At 39.1% G+C, this 16,118-nt stretch overlaps 2 protein-coding genes across 5 annotated transcripts in view; one reads left to right on the forward strand and one right to left on the reverse strand.

The window, feature by feature from the left end:
* RAB30 (RAB30, member RAS oncogene family) overlaps nt 1-4,451 on the reverse strand; it is an 87,776-nt gene extending 83,325 nt beyond the window's left edge. Inside the window, exon 1 of the mRNA XM_032488754.1 lies at nt 4,219-4,451. The gene's annotated coding sequence lies outside the window, so the exon portion shown is untranslated. The remainder of the gene's footprint in view (nt 1-4,218) is intronic.
* A 165-nt stretch (nt 4,452-4,616) lies between these two features.
* PCF11 (PCF11 cleavage and polyadenylation factor subunit) overlaps nt 4,617-16,118 on the forward strand; it is an 88,736-nt gene continuing 77,234 nt past the window's right edge. For all 4 annotated transcript variants that reach the window (XM_032488755.1, XM_032488756.1, XM_032488757.1 and 1 more), the window contains exon 1: nt 4,617-4,732. The gene's annotated coding sequence lies outside the window, so the exon portion shown is untranslated. The remainder of the gene's footprint in view (nt 4,733-16,118) is intronic.

A 16,118-nucleotide genomic window follows, 5' to 3' on the forward strand; every position in this document is an offset into this window, starting at 1 on the left:
TATGACTTAGGCTAGTTTACTCAATCGACAAACATCCAGATTCTCCAGTTTGTGCAAAGTGTTCTATTAGGTGCCTGGGAACCCACTCTGGAGAGTTTTTTCCACTGTCTCCGTGTCTCAGGTCAAAGGTCACCTACCACATTGTGAACACCACCCCATCCCATCTCAGTAAAGAAGCAAAAAAGCCTCCCCTGGGGCTGTGCTCTCCAGGCACCACTTACAGACCTCTCTGTAAGTGATTATTGATGTTTCTCTCCCTCACCTGAGTGAATTTTTCCAAAGCAAACACTGTCTTATTCAATGCTGTATTCCGAGCACAGCGCACATATAGCTGGTGATCAGTATAAACTTGGTGGAGTAAATATATCTTACAGATGAGGAAACTAAAGCTCAGTAAAAGAATATGTGTTGAACATCATACAGCTAATAAATAAGTAGTACTCAGTCTTTGAAAGCCTCACCAGAGCTCTCCTCCTTTCCACCATGCTGCATCCTACACACGGACAAGGTGAGTGAGAGAAAGAACTTAGACGAATGTCTTTCTGGAATCTCAAACTCAGTATGTCCAAAAGTCTCTCCTTCTCAAAAAAACAAACAAACAAAAATCTGGTCCCCAACCACTGTTCTCTTTCTCTAGTAAGTGGCATCTCCAGTGGCTCAAGGAAAAACTCAAGTCACCTTGACTACCCTCATCTTTACCCTAACCCCACAACCAATCAGTCAACCATCTCATCAACTATAATCTTCAAACTTCGTGTCTCTCCAATCTCTTCCCTTCTCTCCAAGCCCCCTGCCACCACCCTAGATCCAAGTCACCACCACTGAGCACGAAGCCTACAAAAATGACTTGCTACTTCATCTCACGTTCATTCACTTTGGCCAATTCTCTCCCATCTCTTCTCCACCTAACAGCCATGGTGATGTTTCTAGTATCATTCTGCCTGCATGTGTAAGTCATCTAGCTAATTAAAGCCCTTCACTTAGAATAAAGACCAAATTCACCTGTGGTTCAGAAAACTGCCCACTCTCTAGACTCTGTCCACTTCTCCAGCCTCAATTTTCTTCATTCTGGTCTCTCTCCTCTTGCTCTGCCCCCTTATAGTGACTAACCTTTTAAATACGCATAGTCAGCACGCTTTCCTTTGTACTTTGAACATGCAGTTACCTGGTCAGAAACCCTCTGTTGCCCTCTCAGCACCTCCCACTGACATCCTAAATTACTTCCACTTACTCTCCAAGTCTCTTTAAATGTTACTTCTTACAGGAAGGCTTCCAGATTCCCCCAGACAAGGGAAGCACACCACATTAAGCACTCCCATCCCACCTTGTAGTACATCCCCTTTGGCCATAGCACTTGCAATTACTTCTCCAATGACTCTCTCCCCTATTAGAACATAAATTCCGTGAGGGCAGGGGAAGCTTCCCTTTTCACTGATGTATCCAGTCTTGGAACACAGTAGCTGCTCATAGTATCTGTTGTCAGAAGGACAGGCTGGGGCTATAACATCAGGCCAAGTAAAACCAAGGACCAAGGATCCTTATCCTTTTGCAAAAGATTTAAACTGAGGGAGAAATAAATGCATAGTTATTCAAGGTCACAGAGACAGTGGGCCAAATCTAACCGTCCCTTCAGCTCGTTTCTATTTCCTCAAACAACAAAAAGCCTGGGTAGGAGATGGAGCAACTGAGAAAAAGAAACAGGAATGAAGGTGATAAGAGAGGTGGATGATGAGAGCTTCTGAATCTGCCTGTCACACTAGTTGCCTCCAGATGGGCAGCAGTTAGATTTTTCACGCCTAGAGAAGCACAGCCGTTACACAAATAAACATAACCACCACCACGCCCTCCTCCTTAATAGTTGGGGTATGAAACAACAAACTTCTTTCATCCACAAAGGAGAAGAAACGACAGGAGGGAACACTATTGCTGCTCCAAGCAACTTCCAAAAAAAAAAAAAAAAACAAACCCCATATGGGTAGTCTGGCCACCTGGACTGCTCCTCAGCAATCAACAGGGAAGGGAGGGGTTGGGACATTTCCCACCATTTACTGAACCAGGGAAAGAAAAAAAAAGAAAGCATATTAAATGAGGCAAAAGCCGCTATTCAAAGTCTACTTTTTCTTTGGGAATTATGAGAACATTCTGTGTAGGGCATTTAAAAACCTTGCTAACCCACTGTCACTTCTTAACACAGGTACCAATGAAAGGAAAAGTGACATGAGCTCAACTGCAACAGTTCACTGCCCACGTGCTGTGAGGGACAAATTATGTCTGTCACAGAAGCCACAAACCAGGCCAAGGGGTCAGGTTCATTGCCGTTCATCCTACCAAGCACCAACTGCAAGAAAAAGAAAAGGCAAAGCCTCTTCAATAAGGACTCTGTAGGATAAATATTCACACAGTCTGATTCACCCTGGAGTTTCTGGGTGCAGTAGAGAAGGGACAGGAGGGTATTCAGACAGACTGGAAAGAGATTTAGAGAAAGAGATGTGCTATCCCAGCAAAAACAGGGAGATTTTGAAACACAGAGGGAAAATGAGCATTGCAAATGCAGAGAAAGGGAAAGAACCTGAAAGAACTTCAAGAAACAGAGGGGTGGGGAAAGGAAAAAGGGGGTGGGGGTGGGGGTGGGTAGGGTGTTCAGAAAAGCAGGCTGTAAGCAACAGAGTGACAGAGAGGCAAAGCCAGGCAGTCCATCTTTTCCCAAATCCCAAAGCTGCTCATTGCATCCCAATAAATCACCTTACTACAAAGCCCATACAATGGACTGTCCCTTGCATTCAGTAACAAGCAGCATTTAACGAAGCATCACCCAGCTGCAACTTTGGAGATGTAAGGGTCTGAATTAAAAATCAACAAAATTGGTTCAGCAGCAGAAGACAACCAGTAGTGACTTTCCCCCAGTGCCTGACTTGGCTATGAAAAGCTTTGGCATTTTGGAGCTAAGCATAAAACACTCTGGCATTTCTCCTTTTGACATTCCAGGAGGGGGTGTGGTTGACCCTAGGTCCATTCATTTCCAAGGTTGTACATCTCTCAGCTAAGACTGGCCCCATCTGTTCTGGAGTCAGCCAGCTGTTTATTTCAAAGTAACATATTTATTGCACTAATGATCCTAATAACTCTTACAAGAGAGCCAACACCATACAAGTCAGAATGCTCTCTGTCCCATTAAACGTGTCAGTTTGTTTAAAAACAGAACCAAAAAGCCCCTCAAAACCCAAATAAACAAACAAAACCTCTACTATGCTCCTTGGTTTCCCTGTCCAGGATCACTCTTTCATGCGTACCTTTCAGTAATGGCAAATGAAGGTTAAAAGCGCTTCCAACTTTTCTTTTCTCTAATGCGTAAATTGAACCCGAGTGTCCCTAATGATTCCTTCTCCAAACCGTTATTTGTGACTGGTGACTGTGCCTCAGGAAACAGCAGCTCATTATGGTACCATTGTCAGTGGCAAGGAGCCTATTGCAATGTAATTTAAAACACTCAACACAAGCACAAATCTGTCGGCTCCACTTCCAAACAATTCTGAAATCCTGCAGTCGGGAGAAGAAAACACTTAACAAAAATGCAGCTTCTAGCAGCCTTAGAAAACCTTCCCCAGACACGTGAAATGTTTCTAACTGGCACAGAGTGCACCATTAAAGGACACCGTCACCTCAAATCAGCAGAAAAGGCGAGACTAACGACGTAGACACACGCACATATAATAAAGCCCCACAAAACTTAACCTACTCAGAAGAAGCACGCTCGTCTTTAAAATGAATAGTGTGTGCTCGCTCAAGAGACACAGAAATGTTCCAAAGTAGTGCGACCACATAAAATCACTGTCTCCATTTCTCCCCACGCCATCACCCCTTCCCACTCAAATCGCAGCACTCGGGCCGTTATGTGACAGGACTGCAGTCCCCCACCTCTGCCTTCTCCTGATTTTCCAAGAGCATTTCCCAACATCCTCCCCAGCCCAGCCCCCTCTCCTAAGCTCCAAAAAGGTTGAGGGGAGTTGCGAGGGCACTGGCAGGCATCGGTCCTCCGGCGGGGGAAGGTTGCTGGAGTTGTTCTTTGCAGTGACCCAAATTGCACAGAGCTTTTTGCTTAGCAGCGCTTGCGAGCACCTCCCCAATCCTCCCGCCCCCATGTTCCCGAAAGAAAGCCTTGAGAACTCAGCGGGAGGAATAACTTGGTAGAACCATTTGAATAAATCAACTTCAACTCACCTGGTTTGGGATTTTTCTCCCCACCCCAGGCATAAACAGAAAGGATGTGAGAATGAATCACACACGCAAGGGAAGGTGTTGCGATGTCCTAAGTCCAAGGGCTGGAGTCAGTTCCTGCCCTGGTGCGGCTGCTACTCGTAGCTCAGCTGGAGCGAGCGGCAATCGCAAGCCTAGCAGCAGCAGCAGCGGCAGCAGCAGCAGGGGGGTGGATAGACCGTAGCACAATGAATGCAGTAGGGTTTTTGCAATGACATCATCCCTCTGTCCAAAGGACCCCAATAGCCATGCTCAGGGGCGGTGCCTTCTGGGAGTTGTAGTCTCCTCACGGTCTGGCGGGACACCGAAGCTACCGCCGGAACTACAATGCCCAAAATGCGCCAAGGTCGGACGCGCCTAAAGCGGGCGAAGGGAGCGAAGGTGACTTGGCCGCCATGTTAGGACTGCCGGGACGAGTCCGCGGAGCCGGCTGAGGTTTTAGGGAGCGCGGGAGCCGAGTTGTGGTGCAGAGGGGACGGTGAGGAGCAGGACAAGCCAGTGGGAAAGCCTGGGTTCCGAACCGGGGGGCCAGGGGGGTGGGGTGGAGGCGGCATCTGGGGAAGGAGTAGGGCGCGTCCGGCTGGTGGCGGCATCAGAGGCCGAATGGGCCTGGGCTGCACGGCCCTGCAGCGGTTGCGGAGTCCCTTCTACGCCTCTTGCTCGGTTCTATAACCAGGGGATTGAGGGAGTCAGTTTACTTCTGGGCACAGAGCATCATTTAGACCGGCTAACAGGATAGTTGGGGCGGTTGTGTTTTTGGGGGGGGGGGGTCTGGGGACCTCGGGTGGCGACCCTTTCGTCTTTGGTCGGAGCAGCTTCCACCTACGGAACTGGCCTCTCCCTCCCGAAGTTATTTTTATTTTCTTGTTATTCATTTTCCAGCCATCCATACCCCTCCCCAAAGTGTCGGACCCTCCTTGGTTTTTCATACAGGAATGATTTGCAAAAGGTTCCAAAGAAGTAGTTGTTGGAAAGCAGCCAAGCTGGAAAGGGACAGTGTTTTGGCCCCGCAATAAAGAAAAGACAGGGAAAATCCTACAGGAGTGAACACACCTGGTTTAAAACTATCTCTGCATACCTGCCCGCGAAAGCAGGGAGATGCTGAAAGGAAATACCGATGTTAGGCCTGCAGACGGCTGGCGATTGGTTCCAGAGTAACCCGGGTTTTTTAATAAACCTAGAGTGTGTGCAAAAATACTGCGGAGATAGGATCTTAAGTAGCATGGATCACCAACTTATTTTAAAACTACGTTTAGTGTTTAGTTTGTGGAACTCCATAAATACGACTACTTTAGGAACTGATTTTTTTTAACTAACAAACCAAAGTCATTGGTCTTTAGTTTGCCCAGTATCTCAAATGAACTGTATTTTTTTTCCAATTGTGTTACTAAAACCGTGCTGTGTGTTTGTTCTTTTTCAGACTCTCTCTACAGTTTGAAAAGATGGGAAATTCTTTTCTTCCTGAAAGTGTCTGAAGGGCTAAAAATGCTGATATATTTGTGCTGTTTCTCTCCTTTCCTTTTCCGTATTATTCTGAAAACAGAATTAACAAATCATTTTAGGTCAGATGGGGTATGTACTTCACGTTTTAGGAGTTAAAATTATAGCTGATAAATGGATTGTTCTATCAAAGAAAGGCCACATACAGTGATTATAAACAACAAAAACATGGTAGGGACTGTCTCGTATGTATGCAGATGATAACTACACAGTTTTATGAAGAATGATCTTATGTATGTCATGTTCCTCGGGCAAGTCAGAAGATGAATGGCTTTGTTTCATTTTTAAGCAAAGGTAGCATATATTGGTCTCATTTATCCATGAATGGGAAGGGCTCATGCAGATATCTGTTATTCAGAAATACCTTCTTTGCAAGTAATGGTGGTAAGTATAAGAAAAGGAACAAAATCTTCACTATTTTCTTTCTGATCTTCAGTAAGTACAGAAGTGTTTTAAGCATAATAAAGATAAAATAGGCTGAACAGGTTTACATTTAGGCTTAGTTTCAGACTCTTACAAATTATTTTTAGGGGGTGGTGATTCGGGTGGTGTTGTCTTATTCAAACTTACCTTGTTCAAGTTAAAACTTTTTTTTAATATTATTTCTTTATATAAGCAGTAACCTTAATTTGAGTTACTGTGGAAGACAAATTTGTAGTGGGGGAACTCAGCAGATTTCTCAGAAATACTGTCTGTCAGAAATAAGACCTGTATAATGCAGTGATTTCTATAATTTGTCATGTTTGGGTAGTTAGAAATTTTTCTAGCCTTATACCCAGTGGACGTCTAACCATAAAGAAATGAAACAAAGCTAGTTAATAGCTTTAAAAAAAAAAAAAAAGGCTCTATAATCTTAGGGTGAAAAATCCTACACTCTGTAAAAATTTCATTTACAAAATTAATATTTGAGGAGTTGATGATGCCAGCTTCTGAAAGAACAGCCTCAGTGTCCCAGAGAAAAACCTGGACTAGGAAAACTGAAAAATGAAATTAGGAATGTCTTAAGTAGATTTAAAAAAAAAAAAACCTATATTTTCATCTTTCAAAAGAGAATTAGGACATTGATTTGTGTTATAATTTTAGGCAACTCATTATAGAGTGCTGCGTTAGTTGCTGTTAGAACAAGGATTTTTTTTTTCAGCCATCAAGTGTCTGGATCACCTATAGAACTCTAGAAACGTGTAGTTGTTGCCCACTCGCCTCAGCTGAATTATTCTCCAGGGTTGTAACCAGCTGTTGTGTATTTTTAAAACTGTGGTGCATGTACAGGGGTAGGGTAGAGCAGTCCTCCACATCTTATATTTGTGTTTTTCTCTGGTGTGTCACACAACTAGTAACAAAAGTTTTGGCAAAGGTTTATTACTATTTATACTCATGAGTGAATTTTGAAGATGTGTAGATGACCTAGGGATCAGTTTATACATGGTAGTTGAGGGTGGCAGGAAGGAAGGAGGGAAGGAAAAGAAAATCAGTTTTAGCGTTAAGACTACCACATTTCCTGACTTTGTGGATATTTCTTAGAGTGTGGGTTTAGTCTAATACTCAGAAAGTAAACAGACACTTACCCAGTAAGAGCCTAACACTATTGACAAAATTAAGGTAAAGTTATTCAGGTATTTAAAAGAAACTGAAGTATCTAGACGACAAGATACTAGAATTTTCTGAAAATAATTTAGTAACTCCTTGCCCTAATCCTTAATTTTTTTTTTAATTATTGATGTTATCATAGTATTCTTGGCATTTGGGTACATTTGGGTGTCTTTTTTTTTTTTAAGCTCCAGATTCTTTTACTCAGTCACTAAATTTGTGATCTTTACATTCAAAATCCTGTAACATTCTTTCATCCATATCTGCTAAAGAATAAAGACAAGACAGAACAGGCAGGTGAAAATTTTAAAGCAGCCCCAAGAGGTCAGACACTTAATGAGTCTTTCAAGGAGGGAGGTTCTCTTGGAGATGGTATATGAAGACTGACTTCAGTGTTTTGGACAGTAATATCCAGTGGCCACTGGGTTCCTACTGCATCAGTTTGAAACCTGTCTTGAATGGCTTACTAATTTTTGTAAAATTAGTAACCCTTAGTGGTAATAGCAGCCTCATAGGGGTGATGATGAGGATTAAACAAAATTATGTTAAGCATTTAGCATGGGATTTTGGAACATGTAAACTTGTTGTGGGTTTTTTTTTTTTAAGTAGTCTCATACTACTTAGGACCCAAGGACAAGGATTACCTTACATCTGCTCTTAACTATTTGTCGATGAGTCAAACTTGTATGACCAAATTCTTAGCAAAATACAGTTTCAATTTTTCCTTTGATAAAGTGATGATACAGGGCAATTTTTTTTCAGCCCATACTACATAAAGAATGTAAAATTCCTTTTTCTGAGATCATGGTAGTGCCTGGGGTGACTGAAGTCGAAAAAAACTACATAACAGTAAAATTTTGCTTGCGTACTTGTGTAGTTTGAAAAAGTCCCACAGTTGATTAAGAAAATTAGGCCCTGTCTTTATTGAGAATCACTGTAGTTAATCCTCTAAAAGAAGATGATCTAAAGTATGAAAAATACTAGAATTGTATCGTGTTAACAAAGTTCTAAAATAATGCTTTTATATTCCAAGCTATGAAGTTTAAGAGAATAGCTATCTGTTATGTTGCCTGTCCTTCTGTATCTCTTCCAAGATAGAATCAGTTTTCTTACCAATCTCAGAAATGAACTGTCAGCAACCCAAAGGCGATGGAAACTCAGTAGTTACAGTAAAAATTATTTTAACCTGATTATAGAATTGAGACAAGCAAACTTAAGGGAGAAAATGAAAAACATTTTAGCAAAGTTAACTTTATATTATATTGTAAACTTAAATTGAGCTAACTATTTTCCAGGGTGTATATTTCTATAATGGACACAGATGAGCGTGCCATGCAGCATTCAGCAGTTGGAGTTTCTCTATAGAAGATGTATAACTCATTCTTGAAACTTTATATTTCATATTTTAAACAGCTTGAGTTAGCAATATTAAGAAAACTAAAATGTATGTTTTCTAGTCTTGTTTAGCTGATCCACTCTTGTGTTTGCAACAGATTGGAATGATTTTAGCTGCTAGATTTCATATGCCACAAAAGTTGTAAGTGTGGTAAATAATGTGCATAGCTAATGATTAACCAGAAAAGCAAACCATCTATTCTGTGATTTTTATTTCTCAGTTTTTAATAGGTCTGATAACTAAAGTGACACTAGAAAACATTTTTTGCAAGAATAAGTATATGAAGATGAACTTAATCCAATATAAATATGTTCAAGAATATAGCCATGTAAGGAAACTGCAGAGATACACAATTGTAAGCAATTATGTAAATAGGTACCTATTCATAAGTAATTTGATACGGATTTTTTGACGATGCTGTATTTTTTGAACTTGGTGTAAAGGTTAATCCTCAGTGAATGCTGTCTTTAAACATTTTAGGAAATGTTCATCAGTCACCCTCTTCATGCCTAGCTCATAATTTGATGAATTTGGCACATAGGTGCTTACAAATAGAATCACCTACAGACTTGTTTGAGCTCCTCCATCCACCACCAGAAGATAAAATTCAGTAACCATAATCCTTGACATAACCTAAGATGTAATTTTTTATTCACTTTGAGCCAAAATGAAACTCAGCTTTCCCCCTTCTTTACCCTCTCCCACCAGAATTTTAGTCATTAATGTATTATATGGGTCTTTCATAGTTTCTTGGCAGTTGTCCCTATTTTAACTGGACAGGATTTATTCTGTTGGTTCAATGTCAGCATATGTAGAGCTTGTGAATGTTTCATAGTGTTTTACATACAAGGCAGAAAAATACGGAAAAGCTTTAAATTTTTCAACATGTTGAAATAAAGCAGTTGCATAAGTAGTAGTGTTCAGAAGCAAATAACATTCACATAGTTGAGCACTTCATTACAGTTGCTGTACTGCAGCTAAATAGCATCTTACATAAGAGATACAAAGGACCTTTACCATACCATGCTATTTCAGTGGAATGCTTTCCTAACGATAGGATGGTACAGCATTTATTTTGTCTCAGAAATTGAGAATAGTGAAAGTAGTGTAACTTGGCTGGTTTTGGTGGTGAACTTCAAAGTTACTACATTTTGACAATCTCAATGGAAGAATCTCCATTTCAGTTCTGTTTACTCATTAACATTGGGCATTATGCCTCTTGAGTTTCAGTCCCGTGACTTATATTTTCAGTGTTCATATTTGTGTGTCTTTCTAAAGTTCTTTGCTGCTTTGTTTCTGGCTGGTCCTGAGATAATCTATGAGCAATTTTTATTGCTTTTCATCTGGCAGTGTATTTGCCTGAGATGGATTTTCTTGTTTTCCAGATAAACTCTGCTCTCTCATTTTCCTTGTTCTTGGAACCTGATTTGCATTCGTTGCAGTTCTGGGTTCTTACGTGGAAGTTCTTAGAATTACAAAGTACTGAGAGGAAGCCAGATTTCAGGAGTTTGAGGAGTGAATGAAGGGAATGGAGAAAGAAGTAGGTACTACAAATAGATAACTTCTTTTAAGAAGTTTGGCTCTGAAAGGGGCAAGAAATAATAGTTTACAGAGGGCATGTGGGATTGAAAGAAGGTTTATATTTAAATCTTGCTACTTTGAGGTCAAAATCACATTCTACTTCAGAGCAGTTCAATCATTTCCCAAAGAAACCAGGACTTAAAATTCTACCTTGCCCTGAAATCAGACCAGGAGTAGAGGGGGAAGACACCTGAGGTACTTTTGTGATTTTTTTCCTACATAATACTCAGTGCTTTTCACTTGATTTGATTTTTTTCCTTCCTACTTTTCAGTTCTTTTTAGGTCTTTCTTTAACTAAACTTGTACACCAAGAATAGTGGTTTTTATGACAGTTCCAAAAAAAGCACAGCAGTGACCATGAGCCTCAACTTCTTTTGAAAAATGACTTGTTCTAAAAGATACCTGCCCCTTATACCTATATCATTCATACTTCTAGCCAAACTGACTGGGATCCTCACAGCCACTTTTAGAGAAAATAGTTGGTGTTCAGTTGAACCAGAAGGTTAGACTTGAACAGGACTTGTCTGTTTCTTGCCCAGCTGTGATTTTCAATATATGTTATGTAGAGGAGGAGAAATCTATGAGAAGAAATCTTCAGATTACTGAAGTGAGGAGGGTATGATTGTGAGAACACAGAAAAAAATGCACAAGGAGAGAAAAGCAAACATCTTAGGGCAACCAGGCCCTCCCCCAAAAGTGGAAAATCCAATTCTGATAGTTATGAACTAAACTTCCCATAACTTGAACTCACTCTCGTCCCATTACCCAGTAGTATAAATGAGCTACCGTTTTCTTTTGGGAGTTTTAACTGGCGGGATAAATGGGTAGATGTCAGCAAAAGAAGGAAGCAGCTAAGATTTTGTATAATCAAAAAATATATCAAAGGGAGTTGGTTATTGCTAGATCTTAGCACAATAACCCAGTGTGTCCCAATGTGATTTCACTGCTTTTCATGAAATACACACCAAAAATACCTGAGATTTCCAAGAAAAGACAGATTTGTGGCTACCAGTTGAATTTTTCTCTGCTACAAGTTACATTTTGGATTGCAGTCATAGTGCAAACCTTCATACATCCAGCATGTAGCCCCCAGTTTAGGTTAAAACTTGACTGTCCAGTCTAATAACCTATTTCTCGCAAATGTTAGACAATCCCAGTCTCCTGCCACTGACCATTTGGAGAGAGAGAAAGACAACACAATGTTAGGAGAGTGTTTATTGTAATGAGCCCGGAATTATACCCAGATTCACAAGGTTATTTGACACCCCTGTTTATTGCTGACTTACTTAAGGTAATTAGTTACTAATTCAATTGTTAATTGCTAATACCTGCTCAGTGGTCTGGTTAAGAAAACTTCATATAGGCTACTCATTTAGCCCATTCTGCTTTTGAATAAGTGGAAACTCAAAAATTGTGTATGACCCATTGTAACTTAAAATAACTCTAGATTTCTAGGATATATCTTTTAAATTTTTTAACATTTTATTCATATTTTTAAAATTTATTATTGTATCAATTATTTTATTTTGGTGGGGAGATAATTAGGTTATTTTTAGAAATACTGGGAATTGAACCTAGGACTTCATGCATGCTAAGCTTGAGCTCTACCCTCCCCTCAGAATATATCTTGGTACTGTATAGAGTTCACTTAATACATTTAACAGTTCAGACAACTGAAAAGTAATTTGCCTGATAACACTGGCAAGGACATGCTGTTAAAATGTTCATATTACACATTATGATGGATAAATTCATATACAGTCATCACCATAGGTTTGTGAGAAGGTGGTTTAGCTGTTCAGAGTATGGGTTTTAGCAATGGAAAGACCTGGGTTTGAATCTCAACACTTTTTATGTGACTTTGGGCATATTCAGCAGTCTGAGACTTTGAGTCCTGTGAGAGTAATACTATGAGCTTTATTGAGTTTTCCTTAGAATTAAGGAAATAACATGAAATTAATAAGCACTCAAAAGGCAGTATAGTGCAGTGGCTTAGAGCATAGCTTCAGAGCCAGTCAGCCTGGGTTGAAATCACACTTCTGCCAGTTGTGTTGACTTTGAGCAAGTTATTTAACTCTGCCTCAGCTTCATCTGTGCAGTGGGAATAGTACTTCCCTCAGCGCGTTGCTGTGAGAGCTGAATGCATCTGTAAAGCACTGTCACATGTGAGATCACTTTTGAGGCAAAAAGGTTTTTGCAAGTCTACTCACCATAGATTAGGACTCACTGAAAGTACATAATCCTTCAAAATTAAACCGTTTTTAACATGAATAGTATGATTCTCTCTACCTTAGATGCTGTAAGTTAATGTCCCTGTTTACCAGATACTTAGCTTATTAAATGATACTTTATATACTATATAAATATTTTGTGTGTAACTTACATGTGATATTTATACCATGATTTACAATTAACAGGGACTCTATCACTGACAGTTTAAAGATTGAGAATATAAGGAAAGTGTTATCTAAAATAAAACCATTTACAGAGTTTGGTCTGCAAATACTTGAAGTGAATTCAAGCTTTATGGCCTACTTTAAGAATGTTAGGTCTGCAAGAAACTCCAAAGGCATAGCTTGAAAGAACTGTCTTAGAATCAGGCCTGGGTTTTGGATTCCTTGTGTAATAAATTCATAAGTAAAGTATCTGCTTAATCGAATTAACTTTTTGAGGGGGGGTTATAGCTCAGAGGTAGAGTGCATGCCTAGCATGATTGAGGTCCTTGGTTCAAGCCCTAGGACCTCCATTAAATAGATGATAAACGTAATTACCTTCCCCTTGCCCCCCCAAAATAAGATTAAATAAATTTTTTTAACTTGAAAAAAAAAAAAAAACCTCATACCATTTCACACCCACCAGATTGGCAAAAATGAGAAAGTCTGTTAAAACCAAGTGTGTTTCAAGAATATGGAATAACTTCAGGAAAACATTTTTTTTAAAAGGTTAACTTTTTTCTTTTTTTTCAACATTTTTTATTGAGTTATAGTCATTTTACGTGTCAAATTCCAGTGTAAAGCACAATTTTTCAGTTATACATGAACATACTATATTGTCACATTTTTTTCGCTGTGAGATAAAAAGGTTAACTTTTTAAATCTGTTTCCTTATCTTTAAAAATATGGTAACATCTAACATAGAACACCAAATACATAGTTTTCTGTAATGTTAGCTCTACAGTATGGTCTGCAGGCTTCAGTATCAGAATCTCCTGAAATACATGTCAAATATGCATATTCTAGTGTCCCAACATAGTTGTGTTTCTTAAAAATCTGAGGGCAAGATCTGAGGATCTCTTTTTAATAAACTCGCCAGGTGATTCCTCTTCACCTAGTTTTACTTGAAAGCATCAAGGTAGAATAACTTGCCGAAGTCAGCCCTTTATACGTAGGCTCCTCATTTTTGTGTGCCTAATTCACTCTTTCCATTTTGATCAGTACTTATTCTTGCTGCAATTTCACGACATAGATGCCAAAGCTTTAAAAATGTTTCTTTGTATGTATATTCAATGAAGAATATAGTCATCAAGTATTGCTTAATTGAGGTGTATGGTAAAGTTTATTTTGGGGACATGAACAAATTATATGATCCATGTCTTCATGTAAAGCATTTGATTAAAAATTTCTGAATAAGGAGAAGCCCTACAGTACTATATTATAGACATGTAAAGTATCATGTATTTGGAGGTGGGGGGCAGTTTCAGCTAGTTCTAAATCCATTTCTTTCATTCTATACGTATGTATTGAGTAGTTACCAACTAAAAGACTGTGGAGGTACAAAGATCACTATGATCCTCCACCATTAGAGTCAACCTTTTTAGTGTCATGCGCCCCTTGGTCAATCTAGTGAAGTCTATGGATCACTTCAGAAAAAAGTATTTTAAAAGCATCAAGCACAGTATATTGGATTACATAGGGAGACAATAAAGAAATAATTATCAACAATTTTAAAACATTTTTGATACTGAAATGTATATGTTATTAACTCGTTAACAAAATCTAGCAGTGGCTCTAATAACTACTGAAATTTCAGCATAGTGGTGAGTATATATGATATTTCAAGTTGTCTGCAACAGTTGTAATTGGAGAATACCAGAGTTCAGCTCTGATAGTCACATTTACTAACACTTGTAATCTGTGGCCTGCATTTAAATTTTATAGAAGCTATTGAAAATAGAAGTATATTGGACTCCCATCCAAGTTCATGGACTCTTGAATTCTACCTGTGAACCCCTGGTTAAGAACCTTGGCTAAACTTTTTAATGATAGGAACTTTATTTTTCACTGTTATATCTAAGGCCTGATTAAGATCTTTAGAGACCCAAGCACTGAAAAACTTGTGATGCCTTACCTCATACAATTCAAAACTGCAAAACAGTTGCAGTATAAAGTAGACTTAAGGAAGTTCCCTTATTTTTCGTGTTTAAGAAAAGAGATAGTTTTTAGAAAGTACTAAATTATGTCCTTTTGTTTAGTGGGGGCAGGCAGGGAAAGAGGCTCCTTTGCTGTTGTCTGAAAGTATCCAAGCTTGTCTGTATCCACTACACTTAGAACGTAGTAAGAGTATTAAGAGCTCGATAACGGGATGAATGAATGAATGAAACTTTCTCCGTAAGGGATTCACAGTTTTAGAGAACAGTAAGTTCATCAAGGTATAACGTGAATAATGGAATACCATACTGCGGACTAAATGCTCTCTTCGCTCTGTAAGTAAACAGATTGGAGGGGTTATTTGTAACTCAAGTAATATGTCATAGATAGAGTTAAAGGGTAGGACTAGTGTCTTCATGTGGTCACACTGGTGTGTAAGCTCCCTGAGAGAAGGATTTGTTGTTGTTGTTCACTGTATCTGATAATATTCCAAAAGCCTAGGAAACTCCCTGGCATGCTCAACTAGTTTATCCTCACTTGATCGGTCTCAAAGCTGTGGTACCTCTATTTTTCTAGACTCTGCTGAAACATTTCAACATTAATCTACCTCCAACTATGGAAATTAAAAATACCTCTTCTTCCTCAGACATTTAATAAGTGAATGAAGAGGGATATTTTATTTTCTCCTCAACAGAATGCTAGTGAGTACAGCTGTAAGTATGTTTGGCTACCATTTTCATTGAACAGTACTTCAGAGTAGGAATCACCTCCATTTTTAAATTAAGGCACAAATCCACCCAGGTCACCCATTAATGAATAGAGAGGAGTTGAAAATAAAACCCAGGTTTGTTTGATTTTTAAAGTCTACTACACAGTAACTGCTGCTAGTATCTTTTACTTTTAGGTGAAACAACAAAGGAAATGAAGTAAATGTCCCAGACCTAAGTATCTTTTATTTGGCAAAGACTACAAATGTGGTCTTTTCCCTTCATTTCCCAAAGAGAGAAAACAGCCATGTGAAGCTGACTGGATGATACAACAAAATTTCCATAACTATTTAAATCACATATTTAAAAGTCTCATTTGAAAATACATAATATTTTTAAAACCTTAAATACAGACAAGCTGTAGTTTATGCTGCAATGATCTCTGCTTTGCCTTCACAATTTATTTGATATCTTTTCATCTTTTGTACCCTCCAGGAAAAACATTTCAAGGTTTCTGAGGTTTGTGTTGGTAATTTACAGCTAAAAGGATTTTTTAATGCCCACTCTCCTACCTACACCCACCCTCCATCAATATTAGTGGGTATGTTTTCATATGGGTTGTTTAGAAGGCAATAAAGCAGCCTAGACAAAAGATCATTCAGACACAAAGTGATTTTCAAGGGCCTTTTGATCTACGTGAGGAATACTAGACCAGCATCTCTAAAT

Source organism: Camelus ferus, chromosome 10 (genome assembly GCF_009834535.1).
Source record: "Camelus ferus isolate YT-003-E chromosome 10, BCGSAC_Cfer_1.0, whole genome shotgun sequence".
Taxonomy (NCBI): domain Eukaryota; kingdom Metazoa; phylum Chordata; class Mammalia; order Artiodactyla; family Camelidae; genus Camelus; species Camelus ferus.